At 43.2% G+C, this 16571-nt stretch overlaps 2 protein-coding genes across 2 annotated transcripts in view; both read left to right on the forward strand.

Annotated features, from left to right (window-relative positions):
* Positions 1-16571, forward strand: part of OFD1 (OFD1 centriole and centriolar satellite protein) — a 321339-nt gene that overhangs the window by 191781 nt on the left and 112987 nt on the right. The window lies entirely within an intron of this gene.
* Positions 13474-16571, forward strand: part of EGFL6 (EGF like domain multiple 6) — a 48622-nt gene continuing 45524 nt past the window's right edge. Inside the window, exon 1 of the mRNA XM_083611848.1 lies at positions 13474-13517. The gene's annotated coding sequence lies outside the window, so the exon portion shown is untranslated. The remainder of the gene's footprint in view (positions 13518-16571) is intronic.

Below are 16571 nucleotides of genomic sequence, written 5' to 3' on the forward strand. Positions count from 1 at the left end.
CAAAACTAGAGTACCCCTAAACATTTTTTAAAGAAAAAAAGCACTGCCCCAACCCCACCAAAAAGATTCATATTTGCATACAATTCGCATATACTGACTGTTGTGTGTAGATGCAAAGTTATAATGATTGTAATTTAAAATGAAACATAATTCATCTCACCACAGTGTGAAAGGACTATGATAATGAGGAACACTGTGATCTGGTGACCTGGGTACCTGCTCAGTCTGCTGCTAGCTGTAGATGGGTGGTTTGAAAGCCCTTCTCATTTCTTATGGTTCCCCATCTATAAACTGGACTTGGAAGAATCAGCCCTTCAGATAGAATACTGTCCTCTGTAATGTAGGACACATCACCACCTCAAGTAGGGGTCTCTAACAGATTACAGTTCCCATTCAGGAAAGGATGACAAGAGTGGTCCAAAATCTTGTAGCATGTCTCATCCAGTGCTTATCTGCTGTCACTGAGATAGTACAGTGGTACCTCGTGTTGCGAACTGTCCCCCTTATGAATTATTCGGGTTATGTGCTCTGCTAATCCGGAAGTAGATGCCCCTTGTTGCGAACTTTGACCCGGGATGTGAGCGGAAATTGCGCCCCGGCATCATGGCAGCAGCGGGAGGTGCCATTAGCGGAAGCGCGCCTCATGTTATGAGCGGTTTCCAGTTACGAATGGACCTCCAGAACACATTAAGTTCATAACCGGAGGTACTACTGTATACAAACAAATGGAACTTGCTGCCATCTATTGGTCTTCTTACCAAACTGCGGGAGGCAGTGGTCATCCGAACTGAATTCGCCCATTCCTGTCCATTTTAGTTCACTGATGCCCAGGATGTCAATATTTATTCTTGTCATCTCATTTTTGACCACATCCAACTTACCCAGGTTCATGGTTCTTACATTCCAGGTTCCTATGCAATATTTTTCTTTACAGCATTGGACTTTCCTTTCCCTTCCAGGCATATCCGCGACTGAGCGTCCTTTCGGCTTTGGCCCAGCCCCTTCATCAGCTCTGAATCTACTTGTACTTGTCCTCTGCTCTTCCCCAGTAGCATGTTGGACGCCTTCCAACCTGAGGGGCTCATCTTCCAGCGTCATAACTTTTATATGCCTGTTGTCTTTGTCCATGGAGTTTTCTTGGCAGGGATACTGGAGTGGCTTGCCGGTTCCTCCTCCAGGTGGATCACGTTTGGTCAAAACTCTCCACTATGACCTGTTCATCTTGGGTGCCCTGCACGGCATAGTTCATAGCTTCTCTGAGTTATTCAAGCCCCTTTGCCACAGCAAGGCAGTGATCCATGAAGGGGGCAATCTAGATGGATTTTATTTATATCTCTAAGATTTTTGCAGACTTTGGCTGTGAACTGGGGCCGTACCAAAAAAAAATAATCAAGTTGGGCCCCAATGCTTCAAATTGGGCCCCACTGGCTAGCCCCAACTCTCATAGTTGTTGGGCCTGAGTTGCCCTGCCCTTGCATGAAGTCTTGGGTTTGCAATTTTGGGAGAGGGGAGACAGCCCGCTGGGGAGTAGGCAGGCTGGCGAGGCCCCCCTATATTTAGAGGCCCTAGGCTTCAGCCTACTTAACCTATACATAAATCTGGCACTGGCTCAGGCACATAAATACGGAAGACAAGCTCTGGGAAATTAAGCCTGTCATGCATATTGAAATTCCCTTTTTTACACAGCTTTTGAAGGTGTTTTCTTTTGCATCTGGCTACATAGCTCTGAAGTGCTCCCTAAAAGGTGCGTACTCTTCAGACAGTTTAAGATGGTCCGAATAAATGGGCCATGGAAGATGGAATAAAACTGCAGTGCCCCCCTCCTCTTCAGGCCTCCATTCAAGGCTAATTTAGTTTCTTGCTTTCCATGAGGTATTCCAAAGCAATTTACAATACAATCACCTGCACTGTGAGACCGAGTGCTTGGAAAGTCAGTAATGACTCCTTGCCAGTGGTTCACCAGGGTTTGGACAGGCACACACACACACAGACACACAAGCCCACTGAGGTGTACCCAATGGAAGGGGGGGAGGGGAAAACCAATCTCAAGATGCTGAAGATCTGCCTTATTTGTTCATTTTCATTCATTTCTCACAGGGTTCCCTCAGGGTGGAAGGACTCATTGTTCTCAACAGCCATCCAAAGGGAGTTGCCTCCAAGTAAATCTATCAGGTTGGAGTCACTGGCACACGATTAAGCTTACCAGACGTCCGTGTTTCCCGGGGACAGTCCCTGGATTTACAAATCAGTCCCCATAGAAAATCCATTGAAGTTGAAAAGTGTCCCCAGATTCATTGAAAAAAAAATCTGGTAACCTTACACTAACTGAAAAGGCACCAAGGCTAATGCCATCTGCCTGAAATTAGCCCTGGAGCTGGGGAGGCCATGCCATGGTTTATATAACAATTACAATATAAGCACAACTGTGACTCGCCATTGGGTGTCACTCTTCTTTCAACTAACAGTAGCACAGGCGAAAGCAGAGAAAAATCATCTGGGTCCTCTTTAAAACAGTTGAAAACACTCCCTTACAAATTGGCAGGGTTGATGTTTGGATGTGTATTGGAGCCATCCTATGCCGTGCAGTGATATCAAAACCTTTCTCAGCATTTCGGTTAACATGCTCTGCTTGGGTTGTTTTGCATCTCTCATCCTCTCCTCACTAAGGCACAGCTCGGGGTTCTAACTTCTTTCTTCTTCTGGAATAATGCTATATACCGGTATTTCACAATTCACTGAAGGGGGAAACATTCCTGGGGCATTCAGTTTCTTTTGGGAAAGCACCAGTGACTTAGGGTGTCTTTGTGACAGTTGGTGTATTTACAAATATACCATTCACCTAGGTATGCCGAGCTAAAGAAAGGCCTCTGCCATGATCAAGGAGACTCAGAATCACTCACCAGCTACACCCCCTGCCTTCCTGGAAGAAGCCCTGTGGCAACTCTTATCAGCTCCAGCCAGCATGGCTGAAGGTTGGGGATGATGGGAGTTGTAGTCCAATAGCAACTGGAGTCTGCCAAGTTGGGAAAGGCTGGTATGAGGGCTGCTAAAGGAGGCCAGGGAGATATCAAAAGGAATACTCAGACCCCGCCTGTCATGCAGTGGAACATTTATCATCATTTGCTACCCACCGATGATGTATCAACCAACTATCCTCTATCATTAGCAAGCCAGACGCCCAGTAAATGACGGGTAACAAAAGTTTAGACTTATTCCCATACACCGCACTGTATGGTTTACATTAGCAAAAGGAAGCCAGCAGATTACTGATGCTGTCTGCTGATTTTCCAGAGATTTGCAAGCATGGAACAGGAAACGACATTTATATGAAAAAGACTTGATGAAGGAAATCCTCCGAAGTGAGGTGTGCTTTTACATGTGAGCCATTGCACTGAATTTCCATCAACGGCGGTGCATTTGTTAGGTCTATATCCTGAAGGAAAGAACTGTGCTTGACCCCCTAGTTTGAGCCAGAATCCAGTTCAGTTAAAGTGTTTGTGTTTAAACAATGTTTGTCTTTTTGACTTGAAAGGGACTGCATAATCTAAGGGGCAAACGCTACATGGCACACACTTCTTGGATGTGAATTTTTTTTTATGCGCATTTGTTTTAAACTGTTTCTGTATTTATAATTCTTGCATAATTGTTTTTACCCTTGCCATTGTTTTAATTGTTTTATGTATGTTATTATATTATAAATAGCTTTGGGATCCTCATAGGAAGTGATTCATAAAGATAAATAAATAAACTCCCATCTTTCCTGACCATTGGCCATGCTGGCTGGGGCTGATGAGAGATGGTGTCCAACAACCTCGGGGGGGGGGCTGTCTTTGCTATAGACAACTGAATTACTGACACGGTGACATTTTATTTATTATTTTGCAATTTTGCCGAAATAGCTCAACAACTTTTCTGTCTGGATTTTCACCGTTTGAAATATGGCAACCCTAACAGAGGCCCAAAGACAGAAAGAATTCCCAACAGCACTTGACTGCTGAGGGTGATCTGACTGTGAGAATGAAAACAGTGATGCGAAAGAATGTTACGGACAAGGGTAGCAGGAGAGCAAAACCCAACAATTTTGTTTTAAAAATGAGGAATACCCTTTCACAGGGAACTAGCACAAATGGATACAGCAGAAATTAAACTGACAAAAAAGATAAGAGGCTTTTCATTTGGGGGCCCTGAGGGAATCTAATTAACCACTTTCTAGAGAAACGGCAGCAGTGCCTCACACTGAATCCTCTGTCAGATACTTGGCAAGAAGTCAAATTGCTTTGAAAGAAATTAATGGGGAGGGAAAGCTATAATGTCTGACGATAAAGCAAACTGGCTGGCCTAAGAGCTGTAGGGCCTTTGGTTCTGGAATGCTTGAGTGCATATTGAGAGTGGACCAGTGATGAACCCTAGGATAGTGTTTACAAAAGAACACAAAGAGCATAGTCATAAATCGCCCGCTGCAGCCTGTAATTACTCAAACTCTATTGCAGCAGATTTCCTCTTCATGTGATAAGTACTACTTGAAGCCAAACTAATGAGCAATAATGACCAGAAAATTGATTGGTTGAGGTTACACCTTCTTACATTGGTGATGCAGAGATAGACTCATTTCTAACTGTGATTAAGCTACTTCCATCGTTCTGGTGTCAACTTCAGTGAGTCCATACTATAGTTTGTCCATTACGAGCTTCTTACTTTACACCCATCCTGCTGTTTAAGGTGATATCTTTGTAATCAAATAGAAGATGCTAAAACCACGATTGCACTAGGGAGAAAAGAACCCTACCATATAGTTCACTCAACCTAGGAATGAGCTCCAGACAGACTACGCTTGCCATGAAAGCTATGGCTATTACATACCCTCCAACATTTCTATGGTGAAAATAGGGATGTCCCACTCCATAATGACAACTTTACTATTTATACCCCACACAGCTTACTGGGCTGCCCCAGCTACTCTGGGCAGCTTCAAATATATATAAAAACATAATAAAACATTTAAAAACTTCCCTATAAAAGATTGCTTTCAGATGGCTTGGGGGTCGGATAACTCCATAGCCTCCAACATTTCTCCAATGAAAATTGGGATGTCCTAAGGAAAAGCAGGACATTCCAGGATCAAATCAGAAACTGGGACGGCTTCTCCAAATCAGGAACATCCCTGGAAAATAGGGACACTTCGAGGGTCCGCTATTATTATTACAGCAGAAGCCATGCACAAAGGCTTCTAGAGATGAAGCATAAGCAGCTTTGTGACTGCAGCTGTACACAAGAACACAAGAAGAGCCCTTACCTATTCTTGCACGTAGTCCAACTTCCTGCTTCTTTCCACCAGTGGTCAACCAGACATCTTCAGAGGGCCCACAAGCTGGACGTGAAAGCAAGATCCCTTTCCTCCCATTATTGCACCCCAGGAATGGTGTCCAGAGATCTACTGCCTCTGAACCTGGAAGTTGCACATCTAGCAGCCATTGATGCTTGGGTCATCTAAGGAAGTGGCCATCACCACATCTTGTTGCAGCAAATTCTGTAACTGTGCATTGTGTAAATAAGTTCTTTCTTTTGTCTAACTTGGAAACCATGGTTAAAACCATTTTTTTAGACCTGAGGGATAGCTCAGTTTGAGCCCCACATTGGGTGAAAGATTTCTGCAGCGCAGGGAGTTGGACCAGATCCTCATTGTCTCTTCCATTGCTACGATCCTCAGGAATGTGTGTAGCCACTCTACACCCCAGTGAGAGGCAAAAGGATGAACTCATTCTATGATAAATCAGTTTGTCTGGAGTCTAATGGCTAATGCAATAACACGGAGAGCACCAAGGCTTAAGCATTTTCAGGCAGAATGTCTAGAACACCTGGAGCTGGGAGTGATGTTTGTGACTGACGATGACATTTTCCTCAGGCCTTAAATTAAAAATAACTTTGGATAGTGATAAAAGTTATGAAAATGCCCTCAGACCTAATTGACAGCTATTAAATGTGCATGTGCAAGCTATTTTTGAAAGATGAAATGTTTGCTCTACATGTTATGTCTGAATTATTTTACTGCACATTCTTAAGAAGCTCTTTAGAAGCATTCTGTGGTTTGCCAATAGGGTAAGAAATAGAATCCCGAAGCAGACAGGCACAGAGTGTTTTAAGGAAAGAGCAGGCTTTTATGAGCTGAATCATCATTTGTTTCCTCACTTGCAGAAAGAGTTTTGGCTTGTTTTCACATTTAATCACAAGTGAGGAAATTCAACATTCTTCTACAACCGGTATCCATGGTCAAATAGATTGCTGAATTAAATTATTATTTGAACTCTTTCATTTTATACCCACCAGACTGCCAATAGGTCTGGCTCAAAGACATCCCTTGGTTTCTAATGCCATTTTATCCAGGGACTTTGTTATGCTTCGAGCTAAGGCCAGTATTGTTTAATGATAAAATCCCAAATAACCCCAAATATACTTTGCAGGTATTGGCCCAGTTCACACATCACAGTAATGTTTTACTATGAAAGGTGGTGATTGCTCCCACTGTACTTCTTGACTCTGGCCTCTAAGAGAAACAAACCACAACATCTGGCTTAAAAGGTAAAAGGTAAAGGGCCCCTGGACAGTTAAGTTCAGTCAAAGGCGACTATGGGGTTGTGGTGCTCATCTCACTTTCAGGCTGAGGGAGCCGGCGTTTGTTCACAGACAGCTTTCCAGGTCATGTGGCAAGCATGACTAAACTGTTACTGGCACAACGGAACACCATGACATAAGCCAGAGTGCACGGAAACACCGTTTACCTTCCCACCACAGCTGTACCTATTTATCTACTTGCGTTGGTATGCTTTTGAACTGCTAGGTTGGCAGGAGCGGGGACAGAGCAACAGGAGCTCACCCCGTCGTGGGGATTCGAACAGCCAACCTTCTGATTGGCAAGCCCAAGAGGCTCAGTGGTTTAGACCACAGCACCACCCGCATCCGCATCTGGCTTAGTGTTACATCTGAACCAGGGATTGTTCTTTAGCTTGCTTAATCAAATCATGATTGGCAAGTCAAGAACAAATCTCAGCTGAACATCATGGTTTGTTTCACTTCAAACAGACCCTAGTTCACACGAAGGCAGGGATCATGTTTTCTTCTTCCCATTGGCCAGAAGAGAGGAGTGAAACAGGAGCCATCTGGTTATTAGGACGTACAAACACTGCCCAATGTAGGTTGATGACTGGCTTCTTAGTCATTACATCTCCCCAGTATATTGCTCTAGAACTTGAAGGCTGCTGTCCTAATCACATTTACATGGAATTGAGTCCTACTGAACTGATAGGTCCTATAAATGTTTTTTTTTTTGCTAAAATGTGGGGAATGGATAAGCTAACTTTGCCTGTTTTTAAAGAGCCCACATCCTCCCACTAAAAAATATTATTACGGCCTGGATTAGATATTTTCCTGTCAATCTTAAGATTTATGAAAGAAGCCTCTAATAAATCATTTAAATAGAATGGTGAATAATTTCAGTGTAATAATTCAGTGACCGGATCATCTCCTCCTAGCAAGATACACATGGTAAACCTTAAGATGTTGGAGAAAAGCCAGATAGACAAACTTTACAACGGGTAGACAGAGGGGAAATGAACTGATTGTTGCCATTTACTCATGTGTACTGTACTAAATCAGACTTTCACAATTACGGTATACTGGAAGCAAGAGCAGAAATGGATTTTCATGGTGATAGTTACAGTGCAAAACTATAAACTACTGTTACCACTGTTGCAAGAAATTCATCGAGATGTCCCTGAATACAAAGTGATTTATCCTTTATTCTGCAAAATACATCACTTTTATGAGAACCTAGCAAATGATTCTGAAGAACATGTCCAAGCATAGTTTTGCAAATTTCCCTTTTAACAATTGCTAGCTCCCTCCAATGAACTATCAAAACTGCTTAATGCTCACCCAAGTTTGTTTGTTTTTTAAGCTGTTTGGGGAATTTGGTGCAAGAGACATGCTGCTGAGGGGCTAGTGATAAGATGGTGAGGGTCTCATTACCATTAGACACCATAACTAAAAAAATACCTGTCTGTTATAACTGCTCTGGTGTCCTGCACATAATACATAATGAAAACAAAAACAAATAATTCTCCCTCCTACTACATGTTTCAAAGGGCATGAGATGCCAATCGGCCAAAGGGCTTGTTGAAGAGGAAGGTTTTTGCCTGGTGCCTAAGAAAACATATTTCCCAGTCTGTGTCTGTGTTGGAATTGTTTTTAGAAGTTATAATGATTTTATCATTTATGTGTTTGCTACCCTGGGCTCCTTTGGGAGGAAGGGCGGAACATAAATTCAGTCACCATCATAATCACCACCACCACCACCATCATCTAGGATGCCAGTTGTATCATTTCTTTACAAAGAAGAAGGGATAGTTGAAAGTACAGTGGTACTTCGGGTTAAGTACTTAATTCGTTCTGGAGGTCCGTTCTTAACCTGAAACTGTTCCTAACCTGAAGCACCACTTTGGCTAATTGGGCCTCCTGCTGCTGCTGCGCCACCGGAGCACGATTTCTGTTCTCATCCTGAAGCAAAATTCTTAACCCGAGATACTATTTCTGGGTTAGTGGAGTCTGTAACCTGAAGCGTATGTAACCTGAAGCATATGTAACCCAAGGTACCACTGTAAACGACTTTGACATAGAGAAAACATGAGTGGACTTTGTATCTACTGGGAATGGAGTGGCCATCTTTGTAATGAGATGAGAGGAGGGTTGTTATAAAAAGATTTAATGTTCTTTCTTATTTTGATGCAGGCAATTTAATACCAAATCTTAATAATATAATGGGGGGGGGGGAGGATTTCTAAAGCATGTTTAATTCCAGAATTGTTTTCAAGTGCTCGACAGGTAAAATTAAACCACTGTAATGGGTTTTCAGTCTCACATTGAAAAAAATGGCTTCGTGGCCATACTATGGAGCTTTGAAGTCTTATCACTGCTCATTTAATGACTTTAAAGGCCCTAGTACATCGTTAAATTGCTACCCATGGCGAAGCAACTACAGTATAATGGCTCACCACCTAGACCAAAAGCTTTATTCATGATGCTGCAGATCAGGAAACATCTGAAGGCATATGGAGGAAATCACCTGATCCAGTGAGGTGAACTGGTGCCTGATCAGCTGTCCATGTGGTGACCACTGCCATGTGGAATGGTTTAAAGAAGATTGTAATGAAAACATACCAACCCATACCAAACATTAAACGAAATGTGTTGACCTTCAAGACAAAATTCATCTGTTTATGAATTCATTTAGCACTATCAAGGTAGGTGGAACTTTTCGTGGCATGAAACTGCATATAAGGACATTTGACAAAGCTAGTATCTGTGAGCATGATTTGAGTGTGAAAATATCCCATTATTTCCACCTTGAGTGCTAATGATTCAGCCTTGGCTTCATCTTTGAAGTGGTTGATCTAGAAAGAAGCAACTGATCAGGGTGGGTGGGTTAACTTTTGCAAGAACAAGACTGCTGTAATATTTAGGACTACTATTTATTTTTTATTTTTAGAGGGATCTACAAGGCAAAAAAAAAAAAGTCAAATCCACAAAGGCCTCTCAAGCTGATCACATTGTCAGTTGCAACTGTATAGCCTTTGGAGAATGAGTTTAAAAAAAACCACACAAGTATGCAGATTTGCCTTTTAACTGTGAATGAGAGCAGAGGATTAAGTATATGAAATGAAGTTTTTAAATGTTCAAAGTCTTGAAAAGTTCTTCATATTTCAAGCATATTTAATTACAATGTAAAGCATTTAGGAGAACTGTAAGAAAATACGTTCTGAGTGTGGATTATTGGGATGCAGGTTCCTATTTCCCCAAAGCAAAAGGGGCTGACAGAGGAAACACACCACCTGATGGGAAATTATTACACTTAATGCACACACCCTTCTGGCAATCATCTTCAAAGCATTTTCTAGCTGCAATCACACTGAAATTGCTGGGCTATGTTGTTGTTCTCATAACTCCAGATGGGAGTTGTAGTCCAAAACGTCTGGAAGGCACCAGGTTGGGTTAAGGGTGGTCTAAGTTGAGCATGAAAGCTTAGAACTGGCAGATGTGTGACCTGTGACAATTACTATTCTTTGTACAGTGGAACCATGAACGCCTGTAAATTCGAACATTTTGGCTTCCGAATGTTCAAAAACAGGAAGTGATTGTTCCAGTTTTCAAATGATTTTCGGAAGCCAAACATCCGGCACAGCTTCTGTGGCTTCTGATTGCCTGCAGGGCACTCCTGCAGCCAATTGGAAGCCACGCCTTGGAAGTCGAACATTTTGGAAGTCAAACAGACTTTCGGAACAGATTCCGTTTGACTTCTAAAGTACGTCTGTACTTTGTTTCTAGTTCTGCATTTCAGTTTGGAGTGGTGGGGATATGTTATCATTAACTCAGTGGCTGCATACCTATCCTGATCTATTTGTACAGAGTTTGTGGGGAGATTAGATGACACCAGCTATTTGCAAAGCATTCATTTCGATTTGTTTATAGGGGCGTCATACAACGTTCCTTCAAGCAAGCATTAGAACACACTTTCCAGTGCATTTCCCCATAACTTTCTTTATCACAAAAAGTATGATCTTGGTCTGTGTTTTTTGGGGTGGGGGAGATTTGTTGCCCAATCAAGTTTAATTGTGCAGCCTGAATTTGGGTGGAATGCTGCCCAAAACTAGCAACTCTCTGGAAGGACCCTTGCTCTCTGCATGTCCCACTTGGATGAAATGGGGAACAGGGTGTGGGTGGCATTTTGAAGGAGATGCCATTGGGTGGATGCTGTGAAAAGCTTCCATTCATGAGTAGCAACAAACCCATGATAAACTCACATGTGGAAGGACTCCCAGTGTGGAAGCAGCCCCAGTACAAATTGCTGTCCTGTTATTAAGTCTGCTGTAAAGCAAAGGAAGCTTTTGCTTAGCTAAATTACCCTGGGATTCTTCATGGTGTTGAGGATAACTATTAGTACAGGCACAATGATCTTCTTGCTGATTGCCAAGGCAACACTTAAATATGGCTCTTTGGAACAACTCTCTGCTAACTTTCAGGATATCCCTGGTATGTTGATGGATGGAGTGTGAGAACTGGGTTTCATTTAAATTGCAAGATGAGAATGATTACTGTAACTTGCAATAAACATTCTTCTCTGGAAGGCATGGAAGGATGACATTCAATCCTCCCTCCCCCAGGATCCCATTTTAATTTGCTTCCCCTTTCTTCCCCTCTTCCCACCAACAAGTTTTACTTCAGTTGAACTAAGTTATATATAGACCACACTTATGATTCTATTCCAGTTTTAAGGTGCCTTCTATGTCCACAAGCAAGGTGTACTGAAGGAGGTTGAAGCTGTGGGTTAGACAAGAGAAATTAATAATCCATAGCTATCCTAAAGCATCATTTGGAAGCTATCATTAGCCCTTTTAAAAGATGTTGTATGACAAGAGTTGAGGTGCCGCAGTTGACTGAATATTTCTGTCTGCTCTGCATCATTAGTGAAGCAGTCAGTCATGTAGTTTCACATGTTAGTTTTGGCATACAAAGCATGTACAAGCTGAATTCCAGAATCATAATACCCAAGAATGCACACCACAAGAAGCAATTTCCCCTGTACATTTTTGGTTTTTTTTAGGCAGGCCACTTAAAACTGAGCAGTTTAGATTAGTTTAGTGATATCAAATGTCTTCTGTGTTAGATGAAAATATTCAGCGTTTTCAAACAGAATGAGCCAAAAAAACATTTTCTGTGGGTCTTATATTATTTCATCCCCATCAAACAAGAGAACAACAGGAAAAGTCTATGCGCAAGCATCAGATTGAAAGGTGTCAGAACAGGGTGACCAGCTATTTAAATAGCTTAGGAACATATCACAAACTCATTGACCTGGTCACTTTCAGAAGAGTTGGGGGGTGGGGTGGCAATCCACATCCCAGGCAAACAAAATGTAATCAGTCCCCCAAGGAAAATAATGGTTTTCAGCATAGCATGCAGACCCACATAAAGGAAAGTAAACCTATATGGGAAATGACCTGGATTTGTTCAATTTACATTTCCTGGTTTCCTGTTATTCTTTTTCACATGGTGCTGTTTTATCCATTACCAGCACACCTGGGAGCTAGAGCTCAATCAAACAATCAGGACTAAATGCAAACTGGCACTGGAATTTATTTGTTTTGTTATGGTAGTTGTGTGGTTTATTGTTTTTTTTTTGTTTTTAAAGCCATTCCTAGATCATGACCCGAGATATAATTTTTAAGCCTAACAGTACTGCTTCTGGGAAAGAGATTTTCTCCACAGGAAAGCAGTCTTTTAAAGAGCAAGAAATGCACTACGTAAAAGGAGTTCCTGCAGGGGAAATATTGGGCCTGTCTCTCCATGTGTGCAACTGTCATGGGCCAAGGCTGCTTTCATAAAAGCTGTGCTTGCACATAGTTCTAAGCCGTGGTTTAGCATTAACAAGGACAAGGTGCAATAAGCCTCAGGCTCCCACAGCTATATGGAGGAGTTTGGAAACTTTTGTTCTGCTTTAGATTAACCACAGTTTCGCATTACACCCAAACACTAAACTGTGGCTAATCTTAATCATGTTTTGCTGAAACAAGCCAGCTTCCTAAGATACGGTTGGCTTTTTTCAACCGACCATAGTTATGGCAAACCACTGTTTATCCAGGTTTGAATATCACAACAAGTTGTAGTTTATCTAAATTGGAAGGTAAGCTTCCAAACTTCTCCTCGTGGAGCCACCGGAGGAGAGAACAGGGGAAGCGCATAAGCCCAAAGTGCAAACACCTGTCTGTGGCTAATCTAGATGCCTTCCCCTTCCACCCCACATTAACAGGAATGAATGCAACCATTGCAGATCTCTGAGCACAGGTGTTGCATGCTGTGGTGGTGATGCGCTCCCTCAGAATTTCACCAAAGTGCTGGAGTGGAGCCTCTCTCTGATTGACTCCCAAGACAGCTAGCCAGAGACAGGTGGAGCAACACAGGGAGGGAATATAACAGGAGCTGTTTCTGAGGGAGGGAGCTAGTTAGGGCTTGATTTGAGATAGGAGATAGGGATTAGGATTGGGTTTGTCTCAGGGAAAACTGGTTCTGATTTAAGGTGAACAACCACACTATCTATAGCAAGGGGGGAAAGCCTTGCAGCTTACAGATAGGAAAACTGGGCTGAATGCCTGGGGAAGGTATACACAGTGGCGTAGCGTGGGGGGTGCAGGGGGGGCGGGCCGCACCGGGCGCAACATCTGGGGTTAGGGCAAATCCATGGGTTAGGGGGCGCAAATCCACGGGTTAAGGGGCGCAAATCCATGGGTTAGGGGGCGCAAATTACTTGCCTTGCCCCGGGTGCTGACAACCCACGCTACGCCACTGGGTATACAGACAGGAGTTAACTGGAGGGCTGAGTCTGAGCAAGGAGAGGTAGAACCTGTGGGAATACAGACAACCTGGGTCTCATTCTAGCCAGGAAAAGAAGACTCCCAAACCAGTAACCAGGGGTGAGGTGATCCCCCGGGTCTGTTGTACTCATTAGAAAACCTCAAGAGTAGGATTGTTAAGAGAGTGGGTAACTGACAAACAGTACCCCTTTGCTTGTGAACCAAATTAATAAACTGTGTTAAAAGCATTGACCTGTAGCATCTGCTTGAACTAAGACCTAGAAACGAGTAACAGAAACGGAAGTGTAACAACTGATTTTGAGTAAAGGGAGTTGAAGTCTTGCCTGTGTTTAAGCCTCTGGCATCCTTATATTTAGTTTAAATAATTAGATAACTTCTACCTGAAAGAACGCATCTCCTGAAGCAACTTTGTTTCACCAACTTCTTGAGTTGTTGTTTTTTTAAATAAAACTGTCCTTGTTTGATCAACTCCTGCCTGAGACTCCCTGAATCACAATTTCCCTCACACAAGACCCCCAGCCTGTGGTAAATGGTAGGCATTCATTTAATTGATGTACCGTGAGGCCCACTATGTTTAATGGGGAGGGCAGTTAGCAGGGTGAGTCTACATATGCTGACAAGGCCTCACTCCTGGCAGCAATCATGCTGCAGCATTCTGCACCAACTGCAAATCAAACACAAGGGAAGCCCAGCATAAAGCGCATGGCAGTAATCATGTCTTGAAGTAAACCAGCGCATGAACTACTGTGGCAAGGCTTTCCCAGTCTGGGAATAGCCGTAGCTGTCAAACCAGCTGCAGTAGGTAAAAAGCACTTCTAGCCACTGATGCTCCAGTTACACAGCTGGATCCAGAATCACCCCTAAAGTGCTAACCTGCTCCTTCAGGAGGAGTGCAACGTTTATCAAGCATTTGAGGGTGGTCTAAAGACTATAGGCACTATCAGATTTTTAATTATTATTTTTTTACCTTAATGTACCTTTTTTCCGGAAACTGGAAGTCAAATGGGTGTTTTCCAACTTGCCCTGTATATATTTCCCCCCAGGTATGTGGCTTTACTGTGCTCAGTGTTCACTCGGGAAAAAACATTTTAATTAAAATATCAATTAGTTATTGGGGCCTATGCAAAAAGCGATGCCTTTAGGACTGGAATGTGTGCAAGTGGGAGAGATCCCTGCTAAGAAACTTGTGGGCACGCTACCAAGCGCTGTGGGAAATGGCGAGCAAACTTACCAGAGGCAGGAGGAGAAAAATAATGAGGCACTTCAAGGAAAAGAGCAGGGAGGTCTTGCGTCTGTCAGGGGTGGTGGGTCGAGGCTAAGCATGAAAGGTCCTTAATGAATCCAGTAGTTGTTTTCTACATTAGGCACCGAGGGGGACAAAAAAGAGAGAGAGATGTTTATGAATAGCCACCTGGAAGGCAGAGCCAAGCAAAGCAAGGAATGGGTGGAAGTGGAAACCTGTGACTAGAAAGGGTTAACGTTCTGCAGCCCACACAATTGCTGGTAAGCGGGGAGCTCTTTAGATGGAACACTTTATTAAATAGTGCAGACATTTGGGCATAAAAAGCAAGATGGGAGAAGGGCGTCCCACACAATATGTATGAACAGTGTGTGGCAATGCTTCTGACTGAACCTTCATTGACTGGCTCTTAGGAAGCAGCCCCATCTCAACAGTGTGTGTTGTGGGCCTGTTCAGCTGGACTGCCATTATATTGACCCTGATATTGGTTGGCTTGTGGTTGTGAGAGACATGGTACCGATGATATAACCTACCTGTCCCCTAAAGCGCTAGTTTGCTAGCAGTCACTGGGGCTAGGTTGAAATCATAAATCATCATCACAGAGGAGAAAGAGACAGCAGGCTGTGCAAATGAAGGATATGTCCTCCAGGGAATCAGTTATGTCACCTATGCTATTCTGTATCTATGCGAAACTGCAGGGACAGGTTGTCCATGGATTTCAGGTGTGTTGCCATCACCAGGTGACACCGAACTTTATTTCTTCTTTTCTTCTAACACCAGTGAAACTGTTGAGGCTTTAAATCAGTGCATCTAGTGCCTTAGTGATGGCCAGGGTACTTGGATGGCTTTAAAAAACAATTAAGACAAATTCATGGAAGATAATAAGGCTATTAAATTGCTACTAGTTATGATGGCTATGTTCTACCTTCACTGCTTTATGTCTCTAAATATCAGTTGCTTGAGTGGTGTTGTTTGTGTAAATGAGCTTTGATAATTGAAAGTTTTTTGGTGCATGGTTTTTCTGCTTTTCTGAAAGAGTACTTAACCATGTACATTGCAGTGAAAAACTACTCAGGGCACCTTCCTTCTCTCCCTCCCTGATTCTGGGATGGACATTCTTTTTCCATCCCGTCTCTGCAATTTTAAAGACCATTTTTTAAAAGGCAGCTAACAGCATGATCCCAGATTCCACTACACAGCAGTATAATGAGAGCACAAGATCCAGCATGTCAGTTCCATTGTTCAGCATTACAGAGCTGTCCCCATTCCTTGTGCAGGAACCGCGGCAATTAACAAGACTGTATTGCTGTACACAGCACTTAGGACAGGGGACCTTTGGCTCTGGCCCACCGGCAAGAGATAAATGCCGGACTTGCACCATGCATTTAAAGTGGTACCATACCACTTTAAACAGATACGGCTTCCCCCAAAGAATCCTGGGAAGTGCAGTTTGTTATAGGTGCTGAGAGCTGTTGTTGTTGTTTAGTCGTGTCCGACTCTTCGTGACCCCATGGACCAGAGCACGCCAGGCACTCCTGTCTTCCACTGCCTTCCGCAGTTTGGTCAAACTCATGCTGGTAGCTTCGAGAACACTGTCCAGCCATCTCGTCCTCTGTCGTCCCCTTCTCCTTGTGCCCTCCATCTTTCCCAACATCAGCGTCTTTTCCAGGGAGTCTTCTCTTCTCATGAGGTGGCCAAAGTATTGGAGCCTCAGCTTCAGGATCTGTCCTTCCAGTGAGCACTCAGGGCTGATTTCCTTAAGAATGCATAGGTTTGATCTTCTTGCAGTCCATGGGACTCTCAAGAGTCTCCTCCAGCACCAGAATTCAAAAGCATCCATTCTTCGGCGATCAGCCTTCTGCTGAGAGCTGTTAGGATACCCCTATTCTCCTCACAGAGCTGCAATTACCAGA

The sequence above is a fragment of the Podarcis filfolensis genome (assembly GCF_964270895.1).
Source record: "Podarcis filfolensis genome assembly, chromosome: 4".
NCBI classification, from domain to species: domain Eukaryota; kingdom Metazoa; phylum Chordata; class Lepidosauria; order Squamata; family Lacertidae; genus Podarcis; species Podarcis filfolensis.